This window comes from Narcine bancroftii, chromosome 1 (genome assembly GCF_036971445.1).
Source record: "Narcine bancroftii isolate sNarBan1 chromosome 1, sNarBan1.hap1, whole genome shotgun sequence".
Taxonomy (NCBI): domain Eukaryota; kingdom Metazoa; phylum Chordata; class Chondrichthyes; order Torpediniformes; family Narcinidae; genus Narcine; species Narcine bancroftii.
The window spans coordinates 147,998,139-148,013,972 of NC_091469.1; the positions used below are offsets into that span (position 1 = coordinate 147,998,139).

The 15,834-nt window shown below is 41.9% G+C and overlaps 1 long non-coding RNA gene across 1 annotated transcript in view; it reads right to left on the reverse strand.

The window, feature by feature from the left end:
- The window catches only part of LOC138745888 (uncharacterized), a 45,600-nt gene that overhangs the window by 17,332 nt on the left and 12,434 nt on the right, over positions 1–15,834 (reverse strand). Inside the window, exon 2 of the long non-coding RNA XR_011346575.1 lies at positions 13,285–13,466. This is a non-coding gene — a long non-coding RNA (uncharacterized lncRNA). The remainder of the gene's footprint in view (positions 1–13,284; positions 13,467–15,834) is intronic.

Genomic DNA, 15,834 nt, shown 5'->3' on the forward strand with positions numbered 1-15,834 from the left:
ATAGAAAAACAGGTTAGAGGGAGAGGGACAGAGGCCGTTTAAAAGGGAACAAAAGAAGATGGAGCTAAATTTAGAAGCACGTAGAGCTGAGGAAGCAGAAAAAAATAGGAGGATTGAAATAGACATGAGAGAAATGAAAACTTGGTCAGATTTTGAAGAATTTGAAAATGATTATGATTTAAATCCAGAGCCTAAATTAAAGCCAAGTAAAACTTTTCAAAAGAGGCGAGCATTTGCAACATTTGCAGATGAGGATCAGAATGTGAAATATGTGCCCGAAATACCTTCTCAAAAGGTATTAGGAAATTAGTGTCTACACAACAGTGGCAACGAGGAACAAAACGAACTCTACACATACTTCACGCACCAACCGTAAGAAGGAAGGTAGAAAACAACTACCTAACAAGAAGAACCAAAATAAGATCAAGATTAATGGTCCATTCTACAATCATTGGGAGAAAGCTGATCATGTGGTAACAAATTATTTTTCCTTGAAGGAAAAGAAAGGACCAGAGCTCTAAGAAGCTTGCGTTCAAAAGCATGGAAGCACACCTGGAATTGAAATGGAGGTGTTAGAACGAAAGAGTCTGGAATTATTGATAAAATTAGGAAGAAATTCAAATCTTTTGCGTTAAGAGATAAGGGTGTCTCTGCAGTAAAGTATCCAATTAAGTTTGAGACTGAATGGGGAATAGATCCCAGTGAAAGTGCTGACAATGGAAAATTGCTGGATAGAGTCATTTAAATGTGATACAGCAGCAGATACAACAACAAACAGGCTGTGGCATTAAACAAACAAACGGCGATGAATCAGCCATTTTAAATGTTTCTTTGTTAGGTCAGAACTCTGATTTTAAAGTTGAAAATAATAGACTTGTTAAAATAGAGATCAGATCAAGCTCACCAGCGGATGGTATTGTTATTAGGAAATGAGTACCTACACAACAGTGGCGACGAGGAACAAAACGAACTCTACAGATATTCCACGCACCAACCATGAGAAGGAAGGTAGAAAATAACTACCTAACACTTTTCTGGCAAAAGATAAAGGTGAAAGCGTGCCAAGATGGTCGAGGGAAAGTTCAGGAAACTCAAGAAAGTTGGGGTAACTACGTAGAACGGTTTAACCACTACTGCGTAGCCCAGAATATTGTGGAAGGTCCAGTAAACTGCAAACATGCCCTCTTCCTCAGTATAACGGGCAGCAAAACATTTGACCTCCTTAAGACCTTGCTGTCCCCAGGGATGAAGACTTTCAACAAATTATGCACAGCTATAAAGAACTATTTAAGCTCCAAACCACCAGTTATGGCAGAAAGGCAATGATTCTATGAAAGGAGTCAAGGACCAGGAGAAACAATAAGTGAATACCTGGCATAGTTGCACAAACTGGCAGTGCACTGTCATTTCGAATAGTTTCTAAATCAGGCACTTCAAGAGCGATTAGTGATGGGGCTGGCAAATTGCCAAGCAAGGCAAAAATTATTAGGAATGGATCAAGACGTCACGTTACAGATTGCATGCAGCTCTGAAATGGCATATAAAAACTTGGATGTGGGTTAACCAGATCTACTAGTTGGGAAGTCTTCCCGCCAACAATGCTTCCATTGTGGGAAATACAAGCACCAACTAGAAAACTGTTTCTTCAAAAATTCTAAATGCAACCATTGCAAAATAGAAGGATTGTTCAAAGCTATATGTCCATTTCTAAAGCACAGGTGGCCTGCAAATAAACAGGCAGCTAAAGTGAAAACAATTGCAGAGAGAGAGAGGCAACCTAGCAAAGATGATGATAACTGCCCAACGACTGACCTTCAAGCTTCTGAAATTTCAGCTCCTGATATATTGCACATCCGAGGTCTAAATGGAGGAAGTACAGCAATCTTTATGAAGCGAGAACTAAATGGACACCCCCTTGAAGATGGAGTTAGACTCAGGGGCAGAGGTGTCCCTAATGTTGTTACATGTAAAGGAATGCTTGCTACCATGCCTCCCGGTAAAAACAACTGAAATAACTCTTAGATTTGTTACAGGAGACAGAATCAGTGTTTGGAAAATGTACGGTCCAAAGTACAATACAAACAACGGCAACCAAAAACACTTTCCCTCTACATCATAGATATCCAGGGACCAGCTCTCTTTGGAAGAAACTGGCTATAACACATTCCCCGAGACTGGCTGGAAATCGGTTCAATACGAAATGTAAACCGCACGGACACCTCCCAGCCAGAACATGACCAAATCCTCAACAACCACGCAATGGTTTTACAAGAATTGGGGAAAATCAAAGGTGTTCAAGCCAAACTGCAATAAAAAGATAATGCAGAACCAAAATTCTTCAATGCCAGAACAGTCCCATTTGCTATGAAAGGGAAAATTGAGGTTGAATTAAACAGACTAAAACATGAAGGCATATTAGAACCAACACAATACAGCGATTGGGCAGCGCCCACCGTACCCGTACAAAAAGCAAATGGTGGAATTTGCATTTGCGGCGATTACAAAGTCACTATCAATCCATCACTCAAAAATATCCCTAATATGTCTACACATGCAGTCCGCTGAACCAATTACTCAAGAAAGATCAAACATGGTATTGGAACACAGAAACTAAAGACACAGTTGATCAACTAAAGGAAATACTAACATCAACAAATAAAGTACTGATCCACTATGACCCTAGTGAAGAGGTTACACTAGCCGTGGATGCTTCACCATTGGGACTAGGAGCGATACTATCCCAAATCACAGAAAAAGGTGAGCAACCAGTAGTGTATGATTCGTGAACATAAACCACAAGCAAACTCAATTACACCAATAAGAAAAGGAAGGACTGGCAATAATTTTTGGTGTAAAAAAAATTCCACCCATATCGTTACGGAAAAAAAAATTCACCCTGATCACAGACAACAAGCCTTGTAGTTTAATCCTGGGGCCACACAAAGGTAGACCAGCATTAGCTGTGGCCAGATTTCAAAGATGATCCATGCTACTAGCGGTGTTTAACAAGGAACACGAAACAACCATGCAGATGCACGCCACTACCTGAGACAGAATGACGAGAAGAAATTATTAAAAGGACAGCAGAGGTAGCTGCCATCAAACGAGAACAACTTCAACAACTGCCCATTACAGCCCAGATGATCGCAAAGGAAAGCCGAAAAGAGGCAACATTAAGCAAGATCCTATACTTCACCCTTAATGGGTAGCCTGAATCTGAAGTCATTCCAGAACTATCAGTCGAAGAAGGATGTTTACTATGGGGTACTGTGGTGAATGTCTGCCAAGCTGCCTGTCTCCCCTCTGGCGAGCCTTGCTGTACTAACATTGGCTGTGCATTATCTCAACTGTTAAGGACACTCCCCTTGGATATAACTGTATATGCACCTATTGTCTTTCATTATTGTACCATGAGTTTCTGCTAATAAAAGCCATGATTATTGTTTGACCACATCGTCTTTGTCAACTTCATCAACTGGCACTTCAATTTTATGAGCAGAAATGGACGCAGCCCTCAAGCCAGAGCGGCTGATAATCGACCAGTCTGCCCCGAGGGCCAGAGAAATTTTCAACCACTGGATTGCTTGTTTCAATTACTAGATGGCTCGAAACAACGTGGTTGATGAGGCCATTCAGTGGGGCCACCTGAACTCTCTGCTGGGTGAGGTCCCTTTCGCTGTAACGCAAGGAGCTACCACTCTGGTTATAGCCCGGGAATGTCTGACTTCTTACTATGCAGTGCCACGGAATGTGGTGCTTGCTCGACACCAGTTGCTGACTAGACGCCAGAAACCCGGGGAAAGTGATGCTGCCTATGCACTGGCCCTCGACTCGCTGGCAAATGAATGTGATGTCAGGGCAGTCAATGTGCAACAACACCGCAATGCCTTGAAGCTGGATGCTTTAGTCAATGGGATTGACTCCAGTTACATCTGACAGAGGCTGCTGGAGAAGGAGCACTTAACCTACGACCGGGCAGTCATTCCAGCCAAAACACTGAGAAGTGCCATGCGGTCCAGTGAAATGCTAGAAACCGAAAAGAAAACATCCAGGAGTGCTGGAACCCCAAAGGAAAGAAAAGGGCAAACTCCTGAAAAATGCTACTTCTGTGATAAGAGGTGGCACCGCAGACAGAAGTGCCCGGCTCGATTTGCTACCTGCAGCTATTGTGGGAAACTCGCCCACTTTGCTAAAGTGTGTAAGGCGAAAAGTACTCCCACTGATAAGAAGAGAAGCACCAAGAAAATGCGTCCTGGAGCTCCAGGAATGGAAGACAAATGTGTAAAGGGGGAATCTTCAGATGGGCAGGCTGAATCGACTTCAAGTGACGGCGAGGAGAGACCCCCTGTGATAGCTCAATTGACTCCAAAGCTTGGGGGATGCTACAGACTGGAAAAATCGACTATGAAGGGGGAGGTGAATGGTGAGACTCTTGATTGTCTATTAGACTCGGGGAGTACTGACAGCTACATCCACGAGAGAGTTGCCAGAGCCTTAAATTTGTGGAGATATCCAGCGAACCGAAAGTTATCGATGGCTTGTAGTGAACTTACAAAAGATGTATGGGACAAGTGTAAAGTTACTTTAAATTTGCAGGGACATTGCCTGGCTGATGTGTGGCTCTTTATTTGTCTACTTCATCAACTGGCACTTCAGGTACCCATACAATTATTCCAGCCAAATGGCCAACTACCATGTTATCAGAATTGCTCCACAACCATCTGGGAAAGGGAGGAATGAAGGCACTGGCCTGGATGCATGTGTGGTGGCCCTCCATAGACAGAGACATTGAAACAACAGTAAGAGAATGTCAGTCAATGCAGCCACATATGCCGCAAGCCAAAGTTAACCCATGGAAATGGCCATCCCAACCCTGGCATCCGATTCATGTCGACTTCGCTGGACCATTCATGGGTGAGACTTTCCTAACAGCTGTGGACCCACACTCCAAATGGCCAGCAGTTTCACAGCTGAAAAATACCAAAGCAGATCCCACGATTGACTGTCTACGAGCTATCTTTGTCACTTACCGATTGCCTCATGAATTAGTTACAGACAATGGGCCTCAATTTACATCAGAACATTTTTAAAAAAAATTTATACATGACAACAATATCAGATGTATTTTGTCCGCACCTTATCACCCAAGTACAAATGGGGAGGAAGAGCATTGTGTACAAACATTCAAAAAAGTAATGAAAACCAGGAAACTTCTAAATACCACCTGGACACACAAAATCGCAGATTTCCTTTTAGGATGCAGAAACACGCCGCATTCTACCACAAAACACGCCCTAGCAGAACTAATGTTTGGCCACAACTTGCGGACCAGGCTGTCCACAGTTCATCCAGATCTGTGTCTCCAATTGCAAAAAACAGCATAGCCACAGACCTCACCGAGAACATTAGAAGTGGACGAGAGAGTTCTGGTACAAGATTATAGACGTGGGTGGTAGGAGTAATCTTACAAAAATTGAGCCCCTGCTCATACTCTGTTTTCATGGGAGACAGATTGTGGAAGCGACACATTAACCAGTTATGAGCCTTGACTGACACTAAGGTCCATGAACTGCCTCATGAACTGGAGGAGGTGGAACCAGACCTGCCATGGCCTTCCTTGACCATCCCACCCCTCAGACCAAGTGGGGGGGGGCAGAGATGGTCGTGGAGCCAAGCAGTCCAGTGAGGAGTCCAGTAACTGAGACATGCACCCAGGAGGGCAGCGAAGGCGGGCAGTCGCTGCTGACTTAACCGCTGACCCGACTATCTACGCGTCCCAAGCAAAGACCGTCACAGCAAACCACGATGAGGTGGTCTAAAAGAGAAAGAAAACCACCTGAACGCTTTAAGGACTATGCGCCCTGATTATTATTAAATAATTTCCTTTTTATAATTATAATTACTCATGAGATGTATTCTAATTCTCACTTGTGGTCCTGGGCCTGATATAATCTTTTTTTTACTAGAAGGGCCTAATGGCCTGTTTCCGTGCTGTAATTGTTATGTTATGTTATGTTAGTTTGAAGGGGCTCACTCAGCATTTAACACATGGGGGGGAAGAGTGTTGGGTAAAAGCCCACCCTCTGCTGGACATCCTGACACCCACATCATGATGTCACCCTTCCACATATATAACCCCGTGTGTCAGTAGGCAGGTTAGTCTAATAGAAGTAAAGGATGTGAAAGCATCACATCTCTGAGTCTTAATTGTCTCAGTGCATACATAATGCCTGCAGTGAAATTAATAGATAAGCCAGGCATTGATGAAACAGATTTTGATATATGTCCAGTGTGTGCAGTAGTGAGGGCGATGGAGGAAAAGCTTGCCAGTGAAAATAGTGATGTACAAAAGGGTTGGAGGTCTGTGACGGTGCACAGCAAAGGTAAAAGGACTTAACACTTTTCAGAGCAAAATCAATAGAAAAAAACAGATATTAATCTTGCTGATGTTATTGAGAAAACATTCTCTGACGAGGAAATTAAGAAAGAGCCAGCTAGATATTATTTTAATGAGGGTTTATTCATGAGAAAATGGAAGTCACATGAGATCCCTGTTAATGAAGAATAGGCAATTGCTCATCAGATTGTAGTTCCTAAAGCTTATAGAGATGAGATTTTAAACATAGCCCATAACTCACCCATAGGTGGGAACATTGGGGTAAAGAAAGCTACCTATAAAATCATGAAACAATATTATTGGCTGATTTTAAGAAAAGATGCTGAGATTTTGTAGGAGCTGTAGCACTTGTCAAGTTGTGGGACAACCTAATTTGGGTCCACCAGTTGCTCCTTTAAAGCCTATTCCTGTATTTGGAGAACCTTTTTCTCAAGTGATTGTGTTGGTCCATTACCTAAAACAAAAGCTGAAAATGAATATTTGTTGACTACTATGTGTGCAGCTTCCACTCAAGAGTATTAAAGCAAAAACTGTGTCTGGGACTCTGTTTGGATTGAGTTGCTCAAAGAAATACAATCAGATCAGGGAATAATTTTATGTCAGGTGTATTTCAACAATTCATTTATAAATTGGGAGCTAAACCAATTACATCATCTGCCTATCATCCAGAACCTCAGGGAGCTTTGGAGAGGTTCCATTCAATTTTAAACACGATAATGAGAATTATTGTCCAGAGCAGTGGTTCACAACTGTTTTCTTTCCACTCATATCCCACTTTAAGTATTCCCAATGCCATTGGTGCTCTGTGATTAGTAAGGGATTGCTTCAGGTGGTATGTGGGTGGGAAGAAAAAGTTTGAAAATCACTGTTTTAATCGTACGTAATGGACTCGTTATGTGCACAGTTTCAAAACTCCAAAGGAAATGGGCTAATGGCAATTTTTCTCAAGCAAAATATTTCAGTTACAATTGGGTCTAGAGCAGTGATTCTCAACCTTCCCTCCCCACTCACAGACCACCTTAAGCAATCCCTTACTAATCACAGAGCAACGATGGCATAGGGATCACTTAAAGTGGTATTTGAGTGGAAAGATAATGGTTGAGAACTATTGGTCTAGAGAATGAGAAGGACTAGGATGAAAGTGTTTATTTACTTTTGTTTTCAGTTTTAGTTCTTTGGAATTGGTATTTGGAGATGAATTTAGAGGACATTTCATCCTGTAGAAAGAACAGTGGGTTAATAAGGATGTGAAGTTGAATTTGTTGGGCTATGTTTAAAAGTTTCGAGATCATTGCAAAGAGTGTAAAATAGCTGAGAAGAATTTAAAAGTGACTCAAGATAAAGTGAAAGTCTGGGTTGAAAGAAAAGACAGACAGAGACTTTTTAAACCAGGGGATAAAGTGCAAATCCTGTTCCCAATAATTCTAATCCTCTTCGAGCAAAATGTTCAGGACCTTATGACCTAAAGGTAAATGAAGTTAATTGCAGGGTTAAAACTCCTGATGGGAGATTTATAACACAGAGATGCCCCATTAACATGTGAAAACTGTATTTTGCTAATGTGGATGTTAGTCAGAAACAACGTTCACCTGAGGTCCTGATTGTGAATAAAGTGAAGGAGGCTATGGATCATCAAACCATACAAGATGATGCTTCTGAGAGTAATTGATAAAGAGAAATTGTTTGATAAACTCTTCATGTTAATTTAGCTGAAAGTGAATTTTGTCATGCTCAGGTGACTTATTTTGGTTATATTGTTGTCCAAAGAAAATTGGAGCCTGCTCAAGTTAAAGTTTAGACAATTTCTGAATTTCCTATATCCACTTGTAAGAAAGCTGTTAGGAGATTTTTAGGTCGGGTTTTATAGAAAGATCTGGAAAACCTCTGCTGACATTTCTCTTCTTTTGACTAATCTTTTGAAGAAGAGTGAAAAATGTATTTGGACAGCCATGTGTCAGAAAGCATTTGACAAACATATACTTAAATCACCTGATTTTGAGAAGCCATTTGCTTTAGCAGCAGGTGCTGTATTGTTGGAAAATGACTGTGATAATATTGAACACCCAGTGGCTTATGTAGCTAAGAAATTCAATAAACTTCAAAAAAATTATTCTACTATTGAGAAATAATTTTTGTCTCTTGTATTGGCTCTGCAACATTTTGAAGTTTATGTTTGCACTGCTACGGGATTAATCATTGTTTACGAGGATCATAATCCTTTTGTATTTTGGAGTTTAATTTTGCAATAATATGACTTGATTACCCATCCAGATTTTGCCTTTACATATAATTTCTTCAATATTTGTTTGCATTATGTTGTTTAAGAATGTGAAATCTATCAAAAACTCATGGTAGATTGTAATTTAAAATTTTGACCTTTTAGAGGAAGGAGGTATAATAAATCTGTTAATATTAATATTAAGCTATACTTCCTATAAATATGTGTTTGGTAATGTATTGGGTTTGGAACAGGGTTACCTATACAATATATTGAGGTCAACCTTTGGAGGCATGACATCTGCAAGCCAGAGCTATGAAGGTCACATGGTTTCCAAGAAAAGGGAGTTGGTAACTGTTAAAGATTCCAGTAGATGGTCACATGATTTCCAAGAACTGAGACTGAGCTCATTGTAATATCACATGATTTTGAGTAATATATTAGCAAATTCAGACATCTTGAGGCTGTTCAGAAGTCAAGACCCTGTGGAACACACAGGAGCTGGACCCTTGTGGAAGACAGGGTTAAAAGGGGAATACAGAAATGAGTGGATTTCAAAAGGGAGACCACTTTCTGACTGCTTTTCATTTGAAAATAAAGAGTGCAGCCTCACCATGGAAGGAACCTCCATGACTCTTAAGAAGGGATGGGGAGGGGAGGGAAGGGAGCAGTTGAGGGGTGGGGGGGGAATGGACTCTGTGAGGGAAAAGAATGTAATGTTATTTGTTAAATTTACGAGTTTTTGAAAATTAAAAATTCAAAAAGAACTTTAGCCATGAATAAAAATTATTTGTTATTAATAATTTAATAAATCTATTATTTAGAATTTACCATTGTCTGGTGCATCTTCCATTTGTTGTTCTTTTACTTGTACTAATAACATTTTTTTAGTTCGTAACATTCTTAATATAGTTGTCAAAACCCTTTGGATTTTCCTATACATTGTCTTCCAAAGCAACATCATGACTTCTTTTTGCCTTCCTGATTTCCTCATTAAGTTCTCTCCCCTCCAATATCCCATTTGCTCCTTGTTGCCTATACCTGCTGTACACCTCTCTCTACTTCTTAACTAGATCCCAAATACCCCTTGAAAACCAAGGTTTTCCAATGCCTTGTTAACTTTGCCTTTAATCACAACAGGAGCAAAAACACTAATCCTTCAATTTCGCCTTTGAATGGGATCCATTTACCAAACACATGCTTGCCGGAAAACTACTTGTTCCAATCCACGCATTCTAGATCCTTTCTTATTTCCTCAAAATCGGCCTTTCTCCAGTTTAGAATCTCAACCCGAGGACCAGGCCTATCCTTCTCCATAATTAACTTGAAACTAATGACATTGTGATCACTAGACCCAAAATGTTCCCCTACACATGCTTTTATCACCCACCCTGTTTCATTGATTCAAGATTATTTTATTGCCATTAATAAAACAGAAAATTTGATTATAAATTTTTTTTATTTTAGTCTAGTATATATGCTCCCAGCATAAATTGTCTAGAGACTTACAGTCAGAGAAGAAGCAAAATAGAGTCTCCTTAGAGTCAATGTCTATGGATTTCCCTTATTCCCACACTGCCATCAGGAATCCGAGCTCCAGATCCAACCCCTGACACTTTCTTGCATCTTGGTTCCAATACCTGGCGTCCCTTCAGCCACTCCTGAGCCCGTCTCCAACAGTGCGCACCTTGCAGTCCGCAGGTTGTGTGGGTTTCTCGCCTTCTGCCACCATCAGCCCATCGCCTGCGCGTTCTTCATCCTTAGAGCCCCTCGCTGGTCCGGCGCTATCGTTACCACTCCAATGGCCGTGTCCTCTGCTTCTCATTCTCCAACGGGGGGGAGGGGAGGGGTGATCGCCCCTTTTATCTGATGCCCTGCACCAGTCATGGGCTCCCTGGAGTCTGCAACTCCTTGTGGCTGCTGCCAATCACAGGCTCCGCCATCCTGGGCCCAGATCTTGCGGTTGCAGAACTTTAAAATATATCCCCATCAGTCCCTTTAACAAACTGTTTCAAGCCTGTACAGAGCCAACAGCAGTCGGACTGGACAGTTGAACCCGGCGAGGGAGTGCTGTGCGCCCACTCCCTGCTCTCCACGGGTCCGCCCCAGCGGCAATGCTGCTGTTACAGCAGCTCTGGCACCGCTGCCATCTTCCTGAGGCTGAGGATCTTCTCTCAGAGATCCAGTATTGCTTTCTTTTGAGTTGGTACCTCTAAATATTGATTTTGAAACCGTTCTATGTCTTACGAAAACTTTCCTGAACACATTTACAAACTCCACGCCATTCTGCCTTTTTGCAGTGTGGGAGTACTAGTCAAAATCTTCTACTATCACAACTTTGTTTACTGCACCTCTCTGCCATCTTATTGTATAAGCCTCCACCACCAAACCCAGCCAGGTACCCACTACTCTCTGGGTAAAGCGCTCACTTCTGATGTCTCTCTTAAATATTCCTCCATTCACTTTAAACAGATGTCCTCTGGTATTTACTATTGCTGCCCCAAGTAAAATGTCCATCCTATTAAGTTACCTCTCATCCTTCTTCTGAAGGATGGAAATAAAAGCTCTCAAGGTTGTCATAGCCGAAGGGTGGTAGTGGGGACGAGCTCCCACTGCCTCCCAAATGCTCTCCGAGGCGTGCATCTCAAACAGCCTCTGGCCAACTCCTGACCTTCATGGTTCTCGCTGACAGGCAAAGGTAGGTCACTGGCGCCTTGAAATCAGTTGCTCCAGGTGGATGGGGCTCGTTAACCATGGATTGTAACTCATCTAGGAGAGGGGAATCTCTGATTTCAAAACACCACTGCCTCGTGGCTATAACTGCTCATAGAAAAGGCTTTGGGAGTAAACCCAGAGCAAAAAATCGAGAGTCAGAGTCCCGAAGGCGGCTGACTGCTCTACCCAGCACCGGCACGGAAACTCCAGTGATGCTGCTGGCATCCGACTCTATCAAATTTTGTTGTTCATTTGGACCTGTCATTAGCATGGAGGGGGATGGGGAGGGGGTGGCCCCCACTGCATGGGGGCATCAGATGGTTCTTCATATCATCTCTACCTTGGCTTGTGCCCTGGAGAGGCCACTCCATCTACCACCAGAGGCACAGTACCCATGGTCAACCATGGAGGCCACACTGGAGAAAGGCCCTAGCTTGGTCAACCAAGCTTCGTAAGACCTGTTCTCCAATCCAAGCAATGACCGGGTAAATCTCCTCTGGACCCTGTCTGCATCTATAATGAGGTAACCAGAACTAAACACAAGTGTGGTCTAACCAGAGTTTTATAGAGTTTACGGCTCTTGAACTCAATCCCCAGACTAATGAAAGCCAGTGCACCATTTTCCTTATTAACCACCATATTAACTTGAACTATTTCAGTATCTCAGCACGATCTCTGTAGAACTCATCGGTGTCACATTATTCTAAAGCCAGGGCTCCCATTGCCAGATAGCCCCATTAAAGGAAGAAATTAAAGAGACAAAATTATTGTTCCAGTGAACCTTATCAGTCAAACTCAACATTACTTGTTCATTCAAATATTATCACTGCAGCTCTTTGGGCTCCCTCAGAGAATCACAATGAATTGCAGTCTTTGTGAACTGTGGCAAGCACCTCTTCAGCTGTAATTTAGTCATTTCCATGTGTCGCATCATGACTAAAGAATCTTTTGTCACATTGCAGTGGGAAGAGTGTGGAGCAATGTTGAAGGAGAGAACATTATTCATTGCTGTTCCAATAATGACGGCTTGGAGCTTGATAGGTCGTGTGCCACATGAATTGACACCGCAGACTGGCTCTTTTCTCCCTGCTGTGATTATTTCTTTTGTAGATGTTGCTTGTAGTGAACAGCGATACAGCATTATTGCCTGACTGACTCACCTTAATCTAAGAACTATAGACTCGTTCATTCACCCAAAATAATGAAATTGACAACTGTGGTACTTCACTGATCCAAGCCATTACTTGCAGAAAGAGTGACAGCAGATGTTCACGAGGAAGTCAATCACAGGTGCCTCTGTGATTGAACAGCAGATCTGACATTGGGAGGGGTGTGAGCGGGAAAGAGCAAGTGGAACCAACTGGAACCTGCAGTCATGAGATGATTAAAAAGATGGGAACTTGGGAGTGAGTGCCACAAATTGTGAACAAGTCACTCACTTCATCGTTGAAGGATCTCAGTGCATTTTCTTTTGCAATCCCACCAACTGTGAATAGGTATCATTATTTGTTTTTCCAATTTCCTCAGTATTTTTGTCTTTTTCTCTCCCCCCATATTCTGTGTTTTATGTTTTATGTGCCTGGGAAGCTGCAGAAAGCAAGACTATTAATGCATGTGTACACTGTATTTATGTACATGACACTGCACTTCAAACACTTGTCATTCTAGGTAGCCCCAGAGGAAACCCATCATATCAGAATATCAGAGAGCTCATCTCAATCCCTCACCCTCTGGATGTTTACATTTATTTGGCTTATTATACCTAGCCCTACGAGAAGCGTTATTTTGCTTCCACAGAGCCAAAAACATCCCCTCACCCCACCACCCCCCCCACCCAGTCAATTCTCACCTTTCTTTCTCCTGTCTTCCCATTCATATCCAATAAACACCCTTTGGTCTGTACTCCTCACCCTTGGTCTTTTAATCCAGGCGACTGCCTGCTTTTTGCTCATACCTTGAAGAACGACTCAGGCTTGAAAGGTCAATGTTATATTTCTTTATCTCCTGTGGACGCTGCGAGATCTCCAGGGTTCCTCCAGCATTTCTGTGTTTTTACTGCAATCGCAGCATCTACAAACATTCATGCTTCACTTCTTCTGCGAGCAGTCTAACAGGTTAACTCTAAAATTCATGGAGCTGTACAGGGATGAAGAACAAGAGCACAGTTACAGAGTATAAGAATTACAATTGGAGAAAAGATCAATTAGTACCAGGCAAGAGCAGGAAGAAAGCATTATTGGGGATCTTACATTAAAAAACATTAATCATTAAAATATTACAGCACTGTACAGGCCCTTCAGCCTTCCATGTTGTGCCGCATCCTATAAAAGTGCTAAACCCTCCCTACCCTATAACCCTCTACCTTCCCTTTGTCCATATGCCTATCTAATAGTCCTTAATGTTTCAGCCTCTACCATTACACCTGGCAAGACATTCCAACCCTCAACAAATCTGTATAAAAAACTTACCCCGATGTCTACCCTATATTTCCTTCCGTTAATCTTTCCAATTTTATTCCCTCCCTGGGAAACAAGTATTGACTGTCCAACCGATCTATGCCTCTCATAATTTTGTAGACCTCGATCAAGTCCCCTCTCATCTTTCTACCCTCCAAAGAAAAGTCCCAGCTTTGCCAACCTTGCCTCCTAAGACATGTCCTCCAATCGAGGCAACATCCTGGTAAATCTCCTCTGCACACTTTCCATAGCCTCCACATCCTTCCTATAATTAAGCAACAAGAACTGGACACAATACTCCAAATGTGGTCTCACCAGAGACTTATAAAGCTGCAATATGACTTTTCTACTCTTATACACAATCCCCCTATTAATGAAGCCCAGAATCCCATAGGCTTTTTAAAGTATCCTATCAACCTGAGCAACGACATAGAGCGTAGAATGTAACAGTCCAGTAAATGTGTGTTAGAGCATATCTTTATCTTTCACTCCATACCACTTTGTTATCCCTGTGACATTGGTGCTCCGTGATTAGTAAGGGATTGCTTAAGGTGGTATATGAGTGGGAAGGGAAGGTTGAAAATCACTGCTCTAAATCCAATTGTTACTGAAATATTTTGCTTAATCACAGAGCACCGATGGCATAGGGATTACTTAAAGTGTATGTGAGTGGAAAGAAAAAGGTTGAGAACCACTGTGTTAGAGGAATATAAAGAATGTAAAAAAGAATCTTAAGAAGGAAATTAGAAAGACTAAGAGAAGATATAAGGTAACTTTGTCAAGTAAGGTGAAAATAAATCTAAAGAGCCAAAGGATAGAGAGGGATAAAACTGAACCCATAGAGGATGAGAGTGGATGGCTATGCATAGAGCCAAAGGAGATGGGGGATATTTTGAAGAGTTTTTTTTTCCTTTGGTATTTACTAAGAAGAAGGATATTGATCTGTGTAAAGGGAAATAAGTAGAGAAGTTATAGAAATAATAATGATTAAAGAAGAGGAAGTACATGGGAACATAGGAACATAGGAAGTAGGAACAGGAGTAGGCCAAAAATGGCCCATCGAGCCTGCTCCGCCATTAAATACAATCATGGCTGATCTAATTTATGACCTAACTCCACCTATCTCCCCATATCCCCTAATTCCTCTATCATGTAAAAATTTATCTAACTGAATTTTAAATATGTTTAATGAAGCAGCCTCAACCACTTCCCTGGTTAGAGAATTCCAAACATTCACTACTCTCTGGGAAAAACTATTTTTCCTCATCTCTGGCCTAAATCTACTCCCCCAAATCTTGAGACTGTGTCCTCTCATTTTAGTTTCCCCGGCCAGCTCAAAAAACCTTCCTACATCTATCCTATCCATACCCTTCATAATCCTATATGTTTCTATAAGGTCTCCTCTCATTCTTCTGAACTCAAGTGAATACAATCCTAGATGATTTAATCTTTCATCATAAGTCAACCCCTTCATCCAAGGGATCAACCTAGTAAACCTCCTCTGGACCGTCTCCAAAGCCAGTATATCCTTCCTCAAATATGGAGACCAGAATTGGACACAGTACTCCAGCAACGGTCTCACCAGTACCTTATACAGTTGCAACATTACCTCCCTACTCCTGAATTCAATTCCTCTAGCGATGAAGGCCAACATTCCATTTGCCTTCTTAATAACCTGCTGCACCTGCAACCTAACTTTTTGCGATTCATGCACAAGCACTCCCAAGTCCCTCTGCACAACAGCATGCTGTAGTTTTTCACCCTTTAAATAATATTCAGCTCTTTTATTTTTCTTGCCAAAGTGGATAACCTCACACTTACTAACATTGTACTCCATCTGCCAGACCTTTGCCCACTCATCCACCTTAACTCTATCCCTCTGCAGACTCTCCACATCCTCATTACAATTTGCTCTTCCACTCAATTTGGTGTCATCTGCAAACTTGGCTACACCACATTTTGTCCCCTCCTCCAAGTCATCAATGTAAATGATGAACAGTTGTGGACCTAACACTGACCCCTGCGGCACCCCACTTACCACTCTCTGC